The sequence below is a fragment of the Pleurodeles waltl genome, chromosome 9, assembly GCF_031143425.1.
Source record: "Pleurodeles waltl isolate 20211129_DDA chromosome 9, aPleWal1.hap1.20221129, whole genome shotgun sequence".
In the NCBI taxonomy this organism is placed as follows: Eukaryota; Metazoa; Chordata; class Amphibia; order Caudata; family Salamandridae; genus Pleurodeles; species Pleurodeles waltl.
Window position 1 is genome coordinate 106,208,282 of NC_090448.1, and position 21,305 is coordinate 106,229,586.

Below are 21,305 nucleotides of genomic sequence, written 5' to 3' on the forward strand. Positions count from 1 at the left end.
TCAACACAGTATAAAAATAACGTAGCCAATTTTACAGATATTTACAATTGCACATTTCAAGGGACACTGCCCAGTACTCATTTTAAGTGGCCCACATGGCCACAGGCCAAAGTCCAAGGCCCCACTTGTCACCTGCATCACATGGAGAGAACACTGCAGGGCCATCAGTTGGTAAATAGGCAGGCACCTCAGGGGGATGGGGGATGGGGAGGCACCACAGCCGGGAGATGGAACAAGACCACTGGTTCTGGAGGGGGCAACATGCCCTGTGCTTGACCCTGGGGAGTGCAAGGCCATAGTCTCGCAGGTGGGTGACTTGCCCACATGCTCTGGAGTGGGCAACAAGACCTGTGCTTGGTCCCGGGAAGTGCAAGTCGACAGTCTCTCAAGTGGGTGACTTGCCCACATGCTCTGGAGGGGGCAACATGCCCTGTGCTTGGTCCTGGGGAGTGCAAGGCCACAGTCTCTCAAGTGGGTGACTTGCCCACATGCTCTGGAGGGGGCATCGTGCCCTGTGCACTTGGTCTTGGGGGGCTGGGGTTGGTGGGTGTCTTACCCACTGGTTCTGGACGGGGCATTGTGCCCTATGCTCTTGATTCTGGCGAGGCTGGTGTTGGTGGGTATCTCACCCACTGGTTCTGGAGGGGACATTGTGCCCTGTGCTCTTGATCTGGGGAGGCTGGGGTTGGTGGGTGTCTTACCCACTGGTTCTGGAGGGAGCATCGTGCCCTGTGCTCTTGATCCTGGGGAGGCTGGGGTTGGTGGGTGTCTTACCCACTGGTTCTGGAGAGGACATCGTGCCCTGTGCTTTTCATCCTGGGGAGTGCAAGGTCACAGTCTCTTGTGTGGCTGTCATACCCACTGGATTTGCAGGGGGCAGGCCGCACAGCCACCCATGGAGGCGGGACTACATACCGTCTGCCGGCAGTGATGGCTGCCACTGGTGGTGTGAGTGCTGCTGCTGCAGCCACTGTTGGGTGGAAGCTCCAGCCCATCCACTGCATCTTCGGATGGCTGCCCACTGGTGGTGGTAATGCTGCTGCTGCTGGTGGGGGGAAGCTCCAGCACATCCCCTGCAGCCTTGGATGGCTGCCCACTGGTGGTGGTGGTGCTGCTGCTGGTGGGGGGAAGCTTCCCCACCACAAGTGGGTGTGGTGACTGCTGGGCCTGTGGAATGGGTGGCTGAGGTGCTTGCCTGGGTTTTTGCCACCCTCGCAAGACGTGCAGGGCGAGGGGAAGGGGTTGGGAAGAGGTCAATGGTGGATAAGAAAAGCTTTTTAGGGACATTGGGGCAGAAAGAGGGAGAAGGTTTGGGAGTGGAGGAAGAGAGAGTGGTTATTGGAGGTTTCTGTCTGCTGATTTTGGGTGCAGGTGCATGGGCTGGATGCTGTTGTGAGGTGGTTGGCTGATGGGTGTCTGAGTGCTTGCGTTTGTGTACTTTAGGAGGGGGGACAGACACAGTGGGAGAGGACACAGGGGATGTGTTCATGGCTATTGTGGAGGTGTCTCCCAGTGATGTGTGTGTTCTGCTAGGTGTGGTGTTGGTATTGGTAGTGGATGAGGATGTAATCCATGCAGGTGTGAGTGTAGATGAAACTGGGAGGGAGGTGGAGGGGGAGGAGGAGGGGGACACAGTGGAAATTTTGGATGTTGGTATTTCTGCTTCTGGATGGTGTTTGTTTGAGTGCCTGTGGGATGATGTGTGGTGCTTGTGTTTGCCTTTGCCACTCTTGTGTGTTGTCTTGTCTGCATGCTCATCTGCCTGTGTGCTTGGGATGGGTTGGGGTTGAGGGGGATGGGATTGGGAACAGGACGTTAGAGGGGGGAGGGTGGAAACAGGGACAATGGCTGCCATCAGAGAGGAGGCCAGAGCTTGGATTGATCTCTGTTGGGCCACCAAGCCAGTGTGAATGCCGTCCAGGAATGCATTAGTCTGTTGCATCTGGGCTGCCAGCCCCTGGATGGAATTCACTATGGTTGACTGCCCTACAGAGATGGATCTCAGGAGGTCAATAGCCTCCTTACTCAGGGCAGCAGGGCTCACTGGGGCAGAGCCTGAGGTGCCTGAGGTGAAGGAGATGCCCACCCTCCTGGGTGAGCGGGCACGGGCTACTCGCTGAGGGTCTGCTGGGAGGGCGGTGCTGGTATGGGGGTGGTGGCTATACCTGTAGCTGGGGTGGTCACAGAGGGGACCGCCACCACCAGGGAGCTTCCATTGGAGGAGGTATCTGTGTCAGAACTGTCCCCTCCATTCTCTGCCGTGGTGCTCCCCTCGCCCTGCATCCCACTGGTTCCCTCACCATCGGTGGACTCCGCCTCCTGGGTCCTGTGGGATGCAGCTCCCTCCGTCACCGGTGCCTCTGCTCCTCCGACAGATGAGTCTAATGCACATAAGGACAGGGTGACAAAACAAAAAAGGGGTGAAGAGACAAAGGATACACTGGGTCAATGGCTGCACCAACACCACCATTGGCGTACACAGCACACTCACACACAGGATACACAGGGCACCCTGTACACAGGGCACTATGCATTGCAATACCAGTGATATTGCCAGCCAGCAAGGCATGGGGAGGGGCACACACTGCAAAATCCAGCACACCTGGGACCCACACGGCCTTGACCAGTAGTTGATGCCTACGACCTAGGTAGCAGGATTATCCTTTCTGGACCCTAGCCACCAGGGTGTTGAAGTAAGCCTCAGCAAGGCCTACTAGTGCAAAGGGTTCACCTTTTTTCTGCACAAAGTCCTCAGACCATGTAGGAAGAAGTTGGCACTGAAACTGGAATAAAAGACAAAAGTTTATTAACCTCATGAGGTGGTACCACAATTCAGACAGCACCCTTTGGTAATGTCTGAAGTAGCACACTGAACTGAGAGAGCATGGTCCTTTTATACCCACGCAGGGGCCAAAAGGAGATGGTACAATTATGGAAACAAGACTTGTATACATGTAAGGTCATGTGGAAAATGCACAGTCGACAGGTAGGAGGAGCTAACAGTTTCCAAGGACTAACAGCTGCAGACCTTACTGAGCATGTGCAAGAGTACGAGATGCTAAATATAACTTGTCACTAGGCAGATTTCAAGAGCAGTTAACAGAAAGTAGGACAGAGCACATGGTGAGCACATGGCAGCATGTAGCAAAGAAAATGGCTGCATGAATACAAAATGGATTCCGCAAAAATGTAAATAATAGTTACTAGATACAAGATGTCTTCTGCTAATGCTTAATCTAATCACTGCTAAATTACAACAGACGACCCTTTCAGCATTAGCCGAAGACATTCGTCTTTCTGGGATAATCTAAATATTCATCCTGTATATTTATGCTCATAATTTCAGCTATTTCCTTATCTAACATATGTTGTGCTTTCATTTCGGTAATATTTCCTTTGGTAGGCACAAAAGCAGTAATACACATGGAGCAGAACATTGGACCACACTGAATACAGATACAGCATGTGAAAAATATTGCAATTATTACACACAGGATAGTCAATAGTTTCCAGCCCCAGACGGAAACAAGAGCCCAAAACCATCCAGAAAAAGTCCAAGTATCAGTCTCTGTATGGATTTCTGCAGCAATTTTATGCAATTTAGATATTGCATCATAGACTGAAGGTGAGTGATCTGGGATAAAAACACAACAACTACTACCGATGATTCGACATGCACCACCTCGATCAGCTAATATCACATCTAATACCTTATGATTTTGGAGCACTACAATTCTTGCAATTTGGAGCTCCTCAGTAATATTCCCAAGTGCCAGAGCTGCCTGATTGGTAACAGTTTCCACAACCCTAGTCAATTGTCTCACCTTCCTACTGTTTAATACAACACCTACAAAGGGGACCAATCCTAAATTAAAATCAACATATTGTTGCAGGCTAGTATCAGTTTGGTCTACCTCATTTTTATTTATTTCCCTTTTATATCTATTGTTAATGATGTCATTAAACAGTTTTAAATCTCGGTGATATGATGCAGGAGCCAAAAACACAGGAGGTAATAGAAAAGATACATAACACACACCTGAGCACCCAACAGGTAGTTGGTAATATCCATAGTTACCATAAACAAAATATGTATTATGTGAAGCTGTAAAACTACTATTATTTAGACCCTCAATAGTTAAAATCAAGGTACAATCGCTTATCCCTACTGGAATTCGTCCAATACTTCGTATACATAAATCTGCTTTAGTTTTTGTAATAGAAATCACAAATTGTTCTTTCTTGTCAGAGTCCCGTATATTTGTGAAGATATATGGTATTGAAACATTGTCCGGTTGATACTCTTCCGATTCCCATTTAGTTCCTTTAGCTTGGGGATACCCATCTTTGTCTTGGTAGCATACTTTATTAAGGCGAAAAAGAAGTCCGCCCTCCGTACGTTTTCTAGATGCAAACAAAAGCATGTACCAGGCTTGACAAGAACCATTGTGTGAAAAAGGAAGAGGAATGAAAGGTGTTCCTCCTTTCTTTTGATGCGCAGGTATCATTCCACATACCCAACAGTTAGTAGTATTTGTAGCATTATGAGTATGATGCAACATCTGAATGAAAGTATTATTGAAGTACGATTGACGGTGCTTCTGCTCCTGATAGGGAAGCGTAAAGTAATAGTGATCCTCTGGTACTGGAGTAGTGGCAACAAAGAACTCACGAGCAGGAGACTTCTTTTCAATAAACCAGGTGATTGTTGCTGTAACCACCAAAACAACAACAAACCCCATTATACTAATGATCAATTTGTTATTCATTTTAGCAACAGTGATAATCGACCCTTTCAGAAATGAATTAAAAACAATCGTTGGAGCGCTTATCCCTGGGCAGCCGCTGATTTCTTCACCACGGGCCAAGACGGGTGTCACTACTCTAATGCACGGCTGATCCACCCCCTTGCCACATTGGCTCTCCGTTTCACTAACCCAGGGCGGTAGCTCAACCAGTCTTTTCAAAACAATTGACAGATTCTTTCCTTGGTCTCAAATTATATCGCGACACTCCAGAAGTCGTATGGTCCGGGAAGACCTCTGCAGATTCGTCAGGTGATATAGCACGGCCTTTCTCCGTAGTCAAAATCTCTCGATGATCGGTCAGCACAGCAGGTTCCACCAAGGTAGGTAGCACTCTCTTGCAGTGAGTACTATGGACCCAATTCTTTCGGTTCGTCACTCGAACTGCTGTCCTTGTCGCAAGGAGCACCTGTTCTGGGCCTCGCCACCTTGGTTCCAAGCTGCTTGATCTTTCAAAAGACTTAATCATCACCTGGTCACCAGGTCGGAGTTCATGGCCTTCACCTGTGGATCTGTCAGGAAGTGCTTCTCGAACCTGTTGATGAATAGAAACCAAATTGTCGGTTAACTGTGCCAAATAATCATTCATCAGGACACAAGGTACATCATATACAGATTTTGGTTTAGGAACTCCCCAAATGTTCATTGGCCTCCCGAACACTACTTTATAGGGGCTAAGGCCAAGTCGGGAGTGTGGTACTGACCTAATAGACAATAATGCCAATGGTAATGCATCCGGCCAAGTTAAGGATGTGGAAGCCTGTATCTTCGCTAATTTCAGCTTCGATGTAGCGTTATACCTTTCCACCAACCCTGCTGATTGTGGGTGGAAAACTGCATGGAACTTCTGTTTGATCCCTAATCCTTTCAGGACATACTTAATAACTTCCCCAACAAAATGAGGTCCGTTATCACTCCATAAAAGTCTACAAACACCAAACCTAGGGAAAAATTATTTCATAAGCACCTTCGCTGTGGTAATGGCAGTATTATCCTTTGTGGGGTACGCCTCTATCCATTTACTGAAGGCACAAACCACCACCAAGACATACTTTAAATTGTTGCAGCGTTCGAGCTGAATATAATCCATTTGTAGAACTTCAAACGGTGCAGTTGGTATAACAAACCCTCCCGCAGGAGTACGTGTCCCTTTTCCAGGATTGTATTGTAAGCAGATCAAACAAGACTGTACTATTCTTTTAGCTGTACTGGAAATTTCTGGATGCTCCAAAACTTGTGTAAGCAACTTCGTTATTGTTGAAGCTCCAACATGTGCCAGTCCATGTGCCATCCGAACCATAGGTTGTACAAAAGCTATAGGCAATTTCCATTTATCCATCTGCTTATTCCGCCAACAGCCCTCATCATCCAATTCTCCATCTTTAGACCATTGCTCACGTTCTTTCACTGAAGCAGATTTCTGTATATCTAATACATCTTGTCTAGCATTATGCCAACGTTCAGCTTGTGATTTTACTACATACATAGAAGTAGTACTTCGCTGCATCGCAGTCTCACGTGCTACACGGTCTGCAAGAGCATTACCTTGCCCTATCTTATCGGTCACTTTCTTATGTGCACTACATTTCACAATAGCTAGTTTCTTTGGATATGTCAATGCAGTCAAGAGGTTATGCACTAATTCTCCGTGCATTATCTGCATCCCGTGGGATGTGAGAAAACCTCTCTCCTTCCAAAGCAAACCAAAATCATGAGCCACTCCAAAAGCATAGCGGCTGTCTGTGTAAATGTTCACACTTAAATCAGTACTAAGCTCACATGCTCGTGTCAAAACTATTAGTTCAGCTGCTTGAGCTGACTTCTGTGGTATACGAGCTGTCTCCACTACCGTGTGTATTGTGGTGATTGCATATGCAGCTGAGGTTGTACCATCTGGCAACTTCAAACAAGACCCATCAACCCACAGTTCCTCATCTACATTTAAAAGGGGCGTATCTTGTAAATCAACACGACCCTTTGTCTGTTCTTCGGTAAGGAATATACAATCATGTGTTTCTTGTGACTGAGGCTGAGTCACCGGATATGGCAACAAAGTAGCTGGATTTAGTGTCGCACATCTCTTCAGTGTAACGTGAGGAGCCAACAATGTCAACTCATAACCTGTCATGCGGGCGCTAGTTAAATGTTGTGTCTTTGTTTGATTTAAAAGAGCATCAACCGCATGGGGTACTAGCACCAACAGCTTATGTGACAAAACTATCCCTTCACTCTGATGTATTGAGACAGCTGTTGCGGCAACTGAACGAAAACACCCGGGCAACGCTCGAGCGACAGGATCAAGTACTGCTGAAAAATATGCACAAGGACTGTGCTTATTGCCATGTGTCTGTACTAAAACTGATAATGCACATCCATCTTTCTCATGTACGTAAAGTACAAAAGGCTTCATGTAATCTGGAGTACCTAACACTGGTGCAGAACAAAGGGCTTGTCGCAGCTGTCGGAAAGCAGTCTCACATTCATCTGTCCATGGGAGGGGCATTGGAGTATTTTTTGTCAGAAGTGCTAGCAAAGGTTTGGCAATGTGTGAAAACCCTAATATCCATTGCCTACAAAAAGAAGTAAGGCCAAGGAATGCACGAACATCTTTCTGAGTAGAGGGTACTGGTGTGTCTAAAATTGCTTGAATACGATCTGATGTAAGTGCACGGCCCTCCTTAGACAAAAGGTGACCTAAATAGGTTACCTTTGGTCTACAATATTGCAATTTCTTTCGTGACACTTTATGATGGTGTGAAGCAAGAAAAGAAAGTAAGGACAAAGTACACTTTTCACATTGCTCCGGGGTATCAGCTGCCAACAAAATATCATCAACATATTGTATGAGAGCCACACCTTCAGGCAAGACAAAAGAATCAAGTTGTCGTTTTAACGCCTGACTATAAATACTTGGGCTCTCCGTATAGCCTTGAGGAATTCTGCAAAATCTATATGATCGTTTATTCAAAGTAAAACCAAACAAATATCGTCTGTCAGGATGAATAGGGATCGAAAAGAAAGCATTCTTCAAGTCTATCACAGAGAACGTAGTTGCTGTCAGGGGAACCAAAGTAAGGAGTGTCGTGATGTCAGATACCACAGGATATTGAGGTATCACAATCTTATTGACTTCTCGTAAATCAATAATGAATTGGTAAATCCTAGTATCAGTATCCTTTTTCAGAATAGGAAGAATCGGGCTGTTACAAACATTATACAGAACTTCCTCGACAACTCCGACTGCAATAAGATCATGCACAATTCGTGTGAGTGCTTCTTCGCCCTCCTGTGAAATTTTTTATTGAGGCAAACGTGGCAATACAGCTCCCTCCTTGACACTAATATGTACCGGTGGAATCATCATTTGTCCCACATCAGTATCTGAAGTAGCCCACAAAGTACTAGGGAGTGAAGCTAATGCAACATTCTCTTGAACAAGACAAACTCTTTCCATCACAGGATGATTATCATTTAAAATAACACGCACCCCTTCAGGAGAACATCGTTTTGTAGCCCTGAAATACTTGAGCATATCAAGACCCACAATATTGTCTGGTGTATTTGGAGAAAGCAAAAATGGACATGGAGCAGTAAATTTATCAACATGGAATGCCAGTGGTTGTGACAATGGGCTAGGGGAAGGTGTTCCATCGAAACCTACCGATGTAATGGTTAAGTCAGACAGGGGAGCCCTCGGAATCAATTGTTTAGACAAGGCGCTACGAGTAGCTCCTGTATCAACCAGAAACTGATCAGTAAGACCCAAAACATGTGCTGTAACATAGGGACCCCTCTGATCTACTGGAACTTCAACTGATTCCTTACCCCATCCTAGGCAATCCTATGCATAAGCAGAATCTTGGAAATCAGGCTGCACGTGATCAGACATCTGGTATTGGTTCCATCTATCAAAAGTGTTAAACCCATCCTGCCCTCGTGTATTAGCATCATCCCTAGCATGATCATTCGTGCTTCTTCTAAGTCCTGAATATCCTGAGCGACTTCTCATTTGTCCCCGACCACGCGAACACTGCTGAACACGTAGTGCTGGACAATCGGCAGCCCAGTGCCCAAATTTCTTACAATACGCACACTGATCATCAGACAAATTTGAACGAGTGTAAGAAGAACCATAAGATCCACGTCCACCTCTATCACTGCCTCTAAAAGGCGGACCATAAGCTTGAGCCAACATAACCTTCGTCTTTAATTCTTTAATCTTTTTCTCCTCGCTACCTTTTGCTTCTAATTCCTGTCGTTCATAATACTGAGCCATAGTCAAAAGAGAAACCGGAGTAGAGGTAGTCCATGAACTTTCACTAGCTTTTAGACGACTAGCTATTCCTGGTAACAGATTTGTGACATATTTATCGACAAACAAATGTCTGCCCGTATCATCTGACAATGACTGACCGCTAAAATCATGAAATGCTTCTTCAAAGCGTGTAAAGAAATCAGAGACCGATTCATCTGCCTTTTGTTTACAAGACGCTAAAACAGTCCAATCTATCTTTTTAGGGGGAATAATCGTTTTCAACTTAACTAATATGGCTGCAGGAAGATCTAGAATCAACTGATGTGGTTTTTTCGCAGGTTCCCTATCTCCGTCCATCTGTTCTATTTCTTTCCATGATGCCCCAAAAACTGTACGATCATCAATTTTACGAACAGTTCTCCACATATCTGGCGGTAATATCAATCCGAAAAATAAATCAATGTCAGCCAAAGTCATAGTACAAGAACTAATTGCTCCCTCAACTTCCTCATAAAAGGCGGCTGGATTTTTCCGCGGGTCAGGTAATGCTGTTTTAAGTGCCATTACATCTGCCCTATTCCAAGGAGTATACACCCAATTATAAATAAAATAACCCTTAGCATCAACAGAAGTTTTATCATCATTTGTACCCAATCCTTTAGGAGGAACATACAAAGGCGCGGCCTCCCGCATTGGTTTCGCGTGAACTATCATAGTCTTATCTGTTTCAAAGATGGAAGCTTGCGCCCCTTCGGTCTGAGATGCTCGTGCAACTGCGTCCGCAGCCCTTTTCTCTTCTTGCAAACGGACTGCCACAATACGTTATTTCATTAAACGCCTGATTGCATCAGCCACCTGGGAGAAAACAAAAAGACCATCACGCATTTGCTTATAATCAGCTGCTACATCATCGGGCTCTAACTCATCAGAATATTTCCGATATAGTTCAATAACTTCTGAGACGAATGCCTCAGTAAAATATAGCTGCTCTTTTTCCGTCCACCCTTTCATGTTGTCTAAAAATTCAGAAGCAGAAACAGCGCTACGAATTGTTTTACGAGCAATCGATCTAAGCTCAGACACACGGTCAGCAGGCAGCATAGAGCGACTGTCCCGCATCTTCTGTTGCTCCGAACTGGAGACTTTAGGTAACTCATGAGGGGCATAAGGGATGACATACGGAGGTGGAGGGCGATCCAGTAACAATAAATCATCATGTGGTTTATTAAGGATAGGATAGAGGGGTTGCCTAACAGTGTATTGGCCAGTTACCTGTAGCTTACGTTCTTTCTCCTCTAGCTCCTTTAAGTCATTTATTTCTTTCTTTCTTATTTCCAATGCTTTCACATATACATTCTTCCGCTGCTCTTTCTCAAGCAAGGCTTGCTCACGTTTCACTCGTCCACGCGCTTCTTTCTCCCACATTCGTACACAGTCAAACATATCTTGCCTAGACTTTCGCTTACACATACATTGTTCCACATACTCAATCTTTCGCAAATCATATGACCCATGCATAGGCCAACGTAACTCAGGATCCGCGCGGGTGTATTTATTCCATAATGTGCTGTACATTATAGAAGAAAGACCATGTTTAACATACATATCTCTATTTGGCGTCCACTCTGGGGGTGCCGGTTGCGATTCTTCCAGTTTCAAATTGGTACCATTACAAAAGCAACACATCCTACGAAGTGCGCTAAAAACAGGCATGCCAAAAATAGTGCAGAATATGCAATATTATAATCAAAGTAGCACTTAAGGTGCCGTTCAAATCAAAATCAAATTGGAGAGAATTCTCCTCATTACCTGCCTATATAAATTGCAATTTATATATCAAATCCAAAGAATACATATTGACTAGTCACCCAAATCACAAAAGCCACAGTAAGTAGTACTAACTACATTACCAAACACAGGCATCAAAACCCACAGCAAGTGCCGTAAAACGGCTCTTACCAATCACAGGGTGTCCAGGTTCCAACTGCCAAGTTCTAAAATCGACCAAATGGTCACTGCATGACGAATGAACAAAAAAGGATCTCAGTCGAGGACCGGCGCCACCTGGATGGTCAAATCAGAAAGAAGGGAAAAACGCCGTGGTTGCCAAGACTCGGGTCTCCTCAGGCATTGATCGTCCGCAGCGAGATTCCAATCCTTCGTCGCGACCAATCCGTTGGGCATCCGAGTCGCCGATGAGTCCCTGTTCGGGCGCCAATTTGTTGAAGTAAGCCTCAGCAAGGCCTACTAGTGCAAAGGGTTCACCTTTTTTCTGCACAAAGTCCTCAGACCATGTAGGAAGAAGTTGGCACGGAAACTGGAATAAAAGACAAAAGTTTATTAACCTCATGAGGTGGTACCACAATTCAGACAGCACCCTTCTGTCTGAAGTAGCACACTGAACTGAGAGAGCATGGTCCTTTTATACCCACGCAGGGGCCAAAAGGAGATGGTACAATTATGGAAACAAGACTTGTATACATGTAAGGTCATGTGGAAAATGCACAGTCGACAGGTAGGAGGAGCTAACAGTTTCCAAGGAGTAACAGCTGCAGACCTTACTGAGCATGTGCGAGAGTACGAGATGCAAAATATAACTTGTCACTAGGCAGATTTCAAGAGCAGTTAACAGAAAGGTAGGACATAGCACATGGTGAGCACATGGCAGCATGTAGCAAAGAAAATGGCTGCCATGAATACAAAATGGATTCCGCAAAAATGTAAATAATAGTTACTAAATACAAGATGTCTTCTGCTAATGCTTAATCTAATCACTGCTAAATTACAACAAGGGGACCTATTCTGCAATTTCAGGCCTTGCCTAGATGCACACACTGACACACATCCCCGACCCGGATACCACCCTACCATGCGTAAGTTATAATAATGGGTACTGTTCTCACCCCCTTGTGGCTGCTGTGATTCCCTTAAGCGCCCATCAGCTCTGGATAGGCCACCACCAGTATGCGGGCCATCAGGGGGGTCAGGGTTCACCGGGCACCCCTTCCTCGTTGGGAGGCCATCCCCAGCTGGGCCTCCGCTGTCTTCCGTGCCCAGCATCTCAAGTCCTCCCACTGTTTCCGACAGTGGGTTCTCTGCCTGCCATAGACCCACAGGGTCTGCGCTTCCTTGGCGATGGCACACCATATACCCTTCTTTTGATGGGCGCTGACCTGCAGAGGGAATACACACAGGAAAATAGAATTAGTCAGACAGTCCTGCCTGTTACACTTATAGCCACCATACCCCTTCGCATCATCATTTACACACACATGGCCCAGCACACAACCTGTACGCTGCCCAGGGGGACATCCACCCACCCCCTTACACAATACCTTCACACCCCACTCCATGCATTCATGCCACATGCATCGTGCCCACAGTTTACTCACCTGTTGGTCTTGAGGCCCATACAGCAGTCCGTACTGGGGTAGGACCCCATCCACTAGTCCCTTCAACTCCTCCGAAGTGAAGGCAGGGGCCCTTTCCCCGGTCACACAAGCCATGGTAGGTTCCAGACACAGATCACAGCAGCACATGCAAAGTAGGTCCTTTCCATTGAAGTTCAGGTAGCAAGTGAGGAATCAGATAGATAATGGCAGTCACATCCATGGTGGTGCATACCGTCACCGCCGGCGTACATCACCATTGGCCACTGTACCCCATAGGGCTCAATTATAACCAATGAGGTGGTGCTTGGCGGTTCACAGCGGCCTCCTGCAACGGCACACAAATTCAGCAGAATTACCTCACTTCCACCCGCCCCTCCACACACGACAGGCAGACACCATTTCATGGGGTGGCAGGCCCTGGATAATTACTGGGCCACTGTTTAAATTTGGACACACAGGACAATTCTCAGTGACCCATGACAATTTGACAACATGCATCGTGCTGTTGTAGCCCCATTGTTCAGTTTGTGACCGGCTCCTCACTCTTTTGTCCATTAGATTGCTACTGCTGTTGATCACTTGGAAATGGAAACATACCCCCATCTACAAACCCCTGGTGGACTTGGCAACAATAGAGGACATGCACATCATCCTCATCTATAGACTTGACAAGGCCACAATCACAGAGCTGTGTGCTCAATTGGAGCCTGACCTGATATCTGCTATCCGTCACCGCTATGGATCCCACCTCTTGTGCAAGTTCTATCAGTTCTACATTTCCTGGCAACTGGTTATTTCCAAGTGACAGCGGGCTTGGCAGCAGGAATGTCACAGCAAATGTTCTCAATTGTGATGACCAGAGTGTTGTCTGCCCAAATTAAACATATGTGCAGCTGCATTGTATTTCCCCAAGTGGAATATTTTGGCCACAGTGAAGGCTAACTTCTATGCAATGGGACATATCCCAAACATAATTGATGCGATTGATGGAACACATTATTGCATTTGTCCCCCCGTCAAAATGAACAGGTGCACAGAAATCGGAAGAGTTTTCACTCAATGAATGTTCAGATGGTGTGCTTGGCAGACCACTACATCTCCCATGTCAATGCTAAGTATCCTGGGTCGGTGCATGATGCCTTTGTTCTGAGAAATAGCAGCATCCCAAATGTGATGTCCCAGCTACAGAGGCACAGGGTGTGGCTAATAGGTGAGCCCGGTTCCCACCCAAGAGATGTTGGGGTATGGGTATGTTGTGGGCCATATGGGATAGTGTGTGGCTAAATGTTGTCCCTCAATATTTGCAGGCCCATCATGGCTACTGACCCCTGTGGGTAATGCCAGGACAAGGACAGAAGAACGTTATAATGAGGAACATGGGCGAACCCGAAGGCTCATAGAACGAACATTTCGCCTCCTGAAGGCCAGGTTTCGGTGCCTCCATCTAAAAGGTGGATCCCTGTGCTACTCACCCAAGAAGGTCTGCCAGATAATAGTGGCATGCTGCATGTTGCACAACCTTGCCTTGAGACGCCATGTCCCTTTTCTGCAGGAGAAGGAGGATGGAGATGCCTGTGTGGCAGCAGTGGACCCTGTGGACAGTGAAGATGAGGAGGCAGAGCATGAGGACGAGGGCAACAGAACAGCGGTGATCAGACAGTACTTCCAATGACACAGGTAAGACACTGTTACTTCACATTTAATTGTCATTATTTAGAAATTGTTTGGCCCGGGCATGCTGTTATTCCACACTTCTATGCCCACTTTCTGTACCCTTTGGCAATTCATTTTCCAGATGCTGGTGCCTCACAATAGTTCCTGGTGTGATCACTGCAGCCAACTACAGGTCTTTCATATGTGCTCATTTACTGTTCAGTTGATTTGCCATGTTTCTACATGGTTAAACGTATACATACTCCATACTTCTATTTGTTTCAAGGGTGTTTATTTAAGTGCTAAGATATTGAGGGGCAAGTGCAATGAGATGGGTGATGATTGAGGAAATTCCTGGGTATAGTTCCAGTCTGTAGCACAGGTGCATTGTCCATGGTGACATAGGAAGGGAAACAATGGCAGTTCAAGTTGGACAGGGTGACCGAGTGGTACACAAGGGTGACAATCAGGAGAGTCTCATTTCCTGGTGGAGGTCTTGGCAATAGTCTCTGGCTTCTGCCTGGATCGCAGGGAAGGTTTGCGTGGTGGTTCTCCTTCTGCAGGGGGAGGGGTGCTGGTGGCCTGTTGATCCTGTAACAGGGCCTCCTGTCCACTAGCAGCGGAGGTGGAAGGTAGTTCAGATGTCTGTCTAGTGGCAGGGGCCCGCTGTTGTGAGACTGCCTCCCTCATAATATTGGCCATGTCTGCCAGCACCCCTACCATGGCAATCAGGGTGTTCTTGATGGCCTGCAAGTTCTCCCTGATCCCCCTCCTGCAGCCGCCTGTTCTCCTGCACGTTGTCCAGGATCTGGCACATCGTGTCCTGTGAATGTTGATATGCTCCCAGGATCTCGGCGAGTGCCTCCTGGCGAGTCGGTTCCCTGGGCCTGTCCTCCTCCTGGCACACAGCACTCCTCCGAGTTTCGCTGCTGGCCTGTGCCTCTCTCCCTTGAACCCTGTGCCCATTGACCCCAGGTCCCTGATTGTCTTGGGTATGAGGTGTGCCCTGGGGTCCCTGTAGAGGTGGACACACTGCTGATTTACATGTCCTTAGGACAGAGGTGTGGTTAGGCTGGGTGGGTGCTGTGGTGGTGTTTCCAGATGCGGGAGGCTCTGTGGTTGTCTGTGACTGGGCTTGGGTAACCGACTGTCCAGAGTTTCCTGACGGGCCAGGTTGGTCATCCAGATCCAGGCAACCAGAGATGCTGTCATCACTGTGGGCCTCCTCAGTGGGGAACTGGATATTGATGGCACCTCCTCTCTGCTGACATTGGCTGGGATACCTGTGGGGATGTAAATGCTGTGTTACTTTTCTGTATGTGACATATTGTGCATCGGTGGGTTGCCCTCTTTGGTTGTATTTGCCCTGCAGCTTTCACTGCCAAGGCAAATACAAGTAAGTAGGTATGTATATGTTGGTATGTGGTGGGCTAGCTGATTCTCTCTAGTGTGCACGCATTAGTGATAGGTGACCATGCAGGTCTGTGAGTGGTGTCCATGCATTGGTACAGCATGCAGGACTTGGCTTTGGGATGAGTGAGATGTGATGGTTGGGTATGTGGAAGTGGCGGAGTTATGGGAGTGAGGGTGGGGGTATGTGTTGGCATGCAGGTAGTGGGGTAGTAGCATTATAGAGTTGACTTACCAGAGTCCAGTCCTCCTCCTACTCCGGCCAGGCCCTAAGGATGCATGATTGCAAAGACTTGCTACTCCCATGTTGTTAGTTGTGGGGAGGAGGTGGGGGTCCACCACCAGTCCTCTTTACAGCGAGTTGGTGTGCTGCTGCAATGGAACGTACCTTCCCTCATAGGTCGTTCCACCTCTTCCTGTTGTCATGCCTGGTTCCTGAGTGCTGGTAATGGGTTGTGGGCAATGTGGGTGTGTGTTTTATAGTGGTGTGGGTGTGTGGGTGTGGTGTGTGTATGGGTGTCAGGTGTGTGTAGTTTGAATTGTCCAATGTGGTGTTGTTTTGTTTGAGTGTATGTATTTTGGGCGCAGCGGTATGTACAGCCAATGGTTTACCGCCATTGAATGTCTGCCGTGGTGATTCATGGGTCATAATGTGGTGGGCGTTGTTCTGTTGGCGTAACGGTGTGGGTTTTGAAACCACCACTTTATCACTGACCTTTGGTCTGGCAGATTTGTGTCTGTGGCTGAATAGTGATCGATTGATGTGTGTGTGTGTGTCATATTATGGTGAACGGATATCCGTTGCGGCGGTGGTATGTTGGCAGCAGTCAGTGTGGCGGTAAGTGGGATTTATCGCCAATGTCATAATGAGGGCCTTAATTGACTCCACATTAAGGCCAGAATAAAATTCATATTAGCCTGCATTACGTTTAAACCAATTCACTCCCCTTTTCCAAACTACCTTGGCTTCCCCATAAGAATGTCTAGAGGCATGAAACATCTCAGAAGTTAAGACTTTCTCAGATTTGAAACTAAGGGGCATATTTACAAGCCCCTTGTGCCCCTTAGCACCACTGTAGCATGCTTTGCTTTGCCACTATGGTGGCTCTAAACAGGCCTTCTCCCTTTGCCATATTTGCAAAGTGGAGCAATGATAGCAGTGCGACTCTTCGTGAACCCTTGCGCCACATTATACCTGTGCCAGGCGCACGGAGGCCCAAAAAATGGCATAATAAAATTTACAAGATTCCACAGTAGGCATTAAAGTGATGCTAATTCTATTCTAATTCTATTTCATAAGGACCTCCCCAAACTTTGCTGGACTAGATTCACAATTTTTGGCACTAGTCCTGCAAAGCCCCACAATAGCATAAAAAATGTTGATGCTTTGGTGCTAAAGTGCGGCATGGTGCACTGTATTGTAAATACAGCACAAACCATGGTATCTTTAGGGGTCCGCAACGCAAGAAAACCTGCACATCAGAGGTGATGTGTCAGTTCCTTGTAAATATACCCCTAAATCTCTGAAAACCAAATCATCCAAATCCCTGACTGTAAGAAATGGGAGTGAGTGTTAGTTGAGGGGGAAGAGAATCCACCTCAAGTAACAATCACAGTCCTTCTCGGATTGAACCACTAAAGTCACTAAATAAACATGTGCTTAGCCCTCTGGTAGCTTGGCAAAAAGCAGGCAGGCTTAACTTAGAGGTAACGTGTATAGTATTTATGCAATACTCAAGCACTAATGAAGTGTAAACACAAACAAGAAAAAAAACAAATTTTTTTTAGAAAAACAAAGAATATTTTGAAAAACAGAGAAGTCTCCAATATTACAAAAATCCAATAAGTATACATGGAGATATGAATTAAAAATAGTGCCAATTTGCACAAAGCACCAACCGTGGGAATCTGATTGTACAACATCCGGTCCCCAATGGAGCACAAGTCAAATACAGGTACCAAGTGAAGCCTGCTGGGAAGTTTACCTGCTGACACAGCATTTCTGAAGGGAATGTCATCACCAACAGGTTGTTGGCAGGGCATGCTGTAAGTTGGATCCAAAGTTGGGTTCAACAATGTTGGGTTTCTGAAACTTAAGTTTCTGTTGTGGTCGTCAACGAAGGTGATAAAGCTCTGAACAGGCAATGTCCACAGTCCATGTCTAGGAGGCATTGATGTTGATCATCTGTAGCTCCCAAGAAGCCCTTTACATTTGGACCTAGACATTTTTCTGAAAGTTGAATTTCCTTTAGTGGGGCAAACTGTCAAGTTGAGGCTGACCAGAAATTCAACAGCTTCGGCTTCAGTGGTGATACTGGTCTCCATCGGTCATCCATACTCAAAGAGCATACTAACTAGCAGAGGCTAGTAGCAGGGTCCAGGGCAGGTCCTTTTCGAACTGGCCAACTGGTCAGTTGCATGGGAAGAGGCCTCTGGAGGCTTATTGTGTCCCCATAGGTTAGCCAACTAAAATGTGGAGTCTCTTATGGGGTCTCGAGTTCAAGGCAGGCCAATCCAGTATTCCTTCAGGCTTTTCAGAGAGCAGGGCAGTCCTCCTTCTGTTTCTTCACAGATGCACAAGTACTCTGCAGAGAGATCTGTGGGGTCCACATTTATGCCCATTGCAAGAATGTGGGTAGAAGTCAAGCCTTTGTCCACACCCTAAACCAATTCTGGTCAATTTCTCCCCTCACTCTGAGTTTAGAGCCAGCCTGCTAGAGAGCCTAAAGGGAGGAAGGTCTAGGTGTGAACTTCATCTGTCAATGACAATGTAAGCATTATTTGATGCTCAGGAATGGGACAGGCACAGCCCCTAAGAAATCCTTTCAAGACAGGAGTATCCCTCAGCACTCCCAGAGCCTGTTGTCCACTGTCTGTAAGCAATACATATCTTGTCACAGGGGAGTCATCAGGGGTTATGTGACATCTGGACAGTGGCAGGAAAGACTTTTGATTCTGGAAAGGGAACTTACAACTTTCTAAAAGTGTAGCTTCTAAAATGGTAATAAACATTTTGTCTTAACCATTAAATTACCATTAAAGTGAGTCATGAACCATTATTCCAGCTACTCCCAAACTATTGATGAGTCAGTCTTGACAGTGAGAAATGGTTTTGGAGGTTTTATACTGCCAGAGCATTTAAAACATGTGGGGGCATATTTAAGAGCCCCTGGCACCTCCTTGCGCCACATTAGAATCATTTTTTTACACTAATGGGGCCCAACAAGGCACAAATCCCCACAACATATTCACAAAGTAACCCTTTGCTATACATTATGCCTGCACCAGGCATAAAGTATTCAAAGGGGGCGTTCCCCCAGTTAGGTGGAGCCGTAAAAATGCTGCAAGGAAATCTAACAGATTTCCTTGTGTCATTTATTTTTGGCACTTTTAACACCTTCTCAGAACAGGCTTTAAAAGGGAAACACCATTGTTTACAATGGCCCCCATGTTACCCACAGGAGTACTGCCAACATTTTGGCGCTACTCCTGCAGTGTACATCAATAGCATCATACAAATTATGCGATTGCCCCCTACCTGTCGTATTTTAAATATGGAGCACACATGGTGGCGATAGGGGACGGCAAAGGATGCAGCACCACTTTTTTTGTTCAGTATGCCCCTAAATACCATGAACCCTGCCTTATCAGCATTTGAGGCCTACCTCGGGGGTGACATAATTAATCGGGGGCAGAAGCTCACTAGACACCAGAGATTAGTTTTATTTAGTAAAGGGTGGGTGCTGCCCAGAATTGGTCAAAGCAATGCCCCCACCCTCCCCCAAAATAAGAACAGTCTTTCTGCCCCCCGATGGACAGATGGGGGTTATTACCCCCACTTTGCACCACAGGGGAGCAGAAAACCCACTAGGCAAAAGGGATTATTCTTTTACAAAGGTCAAGGTTGGGGGCTACCCAGAATGGGCACAGCAACACCTCCACCCCATAAAAAAGGCACAGTCTTCCCCCCCCCCCCCACAGGCTGAATGGGGGTAATTACACCCAAGCTGCCCACCTGGGGGACAGAATGTCCACTGGACAGCAAGGATTTTCTTTTTTTTATAAAAGAGTGGTGGGCACTGTCCAGAATAGGCAAGGCAATGCCCCCACCCCAAAAGTGAACAGTCTTTCTGTTCCCCCTAGGGGGCAGATGTTTTTTTTTACCCCCAATCTGCATCCCAGGGAGGCAGAAAGCCCACTAGGCACCAGGGATTATTTTTTTAATGAGGTCTATGGGTAGGCGCTGCCAGTATGGGCACAGCAATGCCACCACCCTATAAAACTAGGCACAGCTTTTCTGCTTCCCAGAGAGGCAGATTGGACTAATGACCCCCCAATCTGCCCCAGTGGGGGCAGGAAGCCCACCAGACACCAGTGTTTTTTTCATAAAAGAGGGACGGGGCTGCCCACCATCTGCCTGGCCATTCCCCCACCCCACATAAATGGGTACCAAAGTCTTTCTGGCCCCAGGGAGGCAGATAAGGTGCACCTGATCTGCCCCCCAGTGAGGATAAAGCCCACAAGGAACCAGGGAATATGTCTTTTTAAAAAGAGATGGGTGGGGGATGCCCAAAATGGGCAACTCAACGTTCCCACCCGCACAAGTAAAGACGGTCTTTCTACCCCCCCCGGGGCAGATGAGGTTTATTACCCCATCCGCACCCCAGGGTGGCAGAAAGCCCACTAGGCACCAGGTACTTTTTTTTAGAAAGGTCTAGGGGTAGGGGTTTCCCACAATGGCCACAGCAATGCCCCCACCCTCTTAAAAAGAGGCAAAGTTTTTCTTCCTCCCACAGGGGGCAGATGGGGGGTAATCACCAGAAAGCCCAAAAGACACCAAGTATTTTTGTTTTATAAAAGAGTGGTGGGGGCTGCCCACCATGAGCCTGGCCATGCCCTCACCCAACATAAATGGGTACCAAAGTATTTCTGCCTGGTAATATATTTGTTTATAAAAAAAAAAGAGGGGTGGGGCTGCCCATCATATCCATGGCCATTCCCCCACAACACAATCTTACCCCCATTGAGCCCCGGGGAGGCCAAACAGAGCACTAGACGCCAGGGAATAAAAAAGAAATAGAGGGGTCGGCATGGTTATGCCCCCACCCCAAATGAAGGTAGCAACAGTCTTTCTGCCCTGCCCTGCAGACTAAGCACCTCCTCCCAATGGCAAGCTAGAGGAAATTTGACTGTGTTCAGTGTTGATTTTACCTATGGGACAGGAGAGCTTGGCTAACTCCCAATGTTGTCCCACTTACAATGGTGAACAGCTACAATTTTTGGACTTGGGTACTCGGCCACCTGGAAAAACTTACCAGACTCAGACACTTCTGAAAACTAAACATCTAGAGAAGTCCAGGGTTATGTTCTTCTCATGTACCCCACACCATTTCCTTACACACAGAGGCCTGCAAACCTCCAACTTTGCCTGAAATTGTGCATTTTCTATACATTTCTGTGACAGAAACTTCCGGAATCTGCAAGAATCAACAACATTTCTACCACTCAGCATTGTCCCATCTGTACTGATAAAAACTATGACTCACTTGTGTGGATGCCCAAAGTAGAGTCAGCCTAAAAATGGGTGGAAAAAACTGTTCTTTTGGATCCGCTTTGGTTCCCCTTCAATTTCCACACATTTTGGCCCTTCCCTATTGCAGGCACTTGGCCCATCTTCACAAATGACATCATTTTTATTGGGAGACCGAGAGGAATGCTGGATGGTAATAAATGTGTGAATCCCCTTGGATTCCAGAACGTTCCACCACAGAAATGTGAGGAAAATGTTTT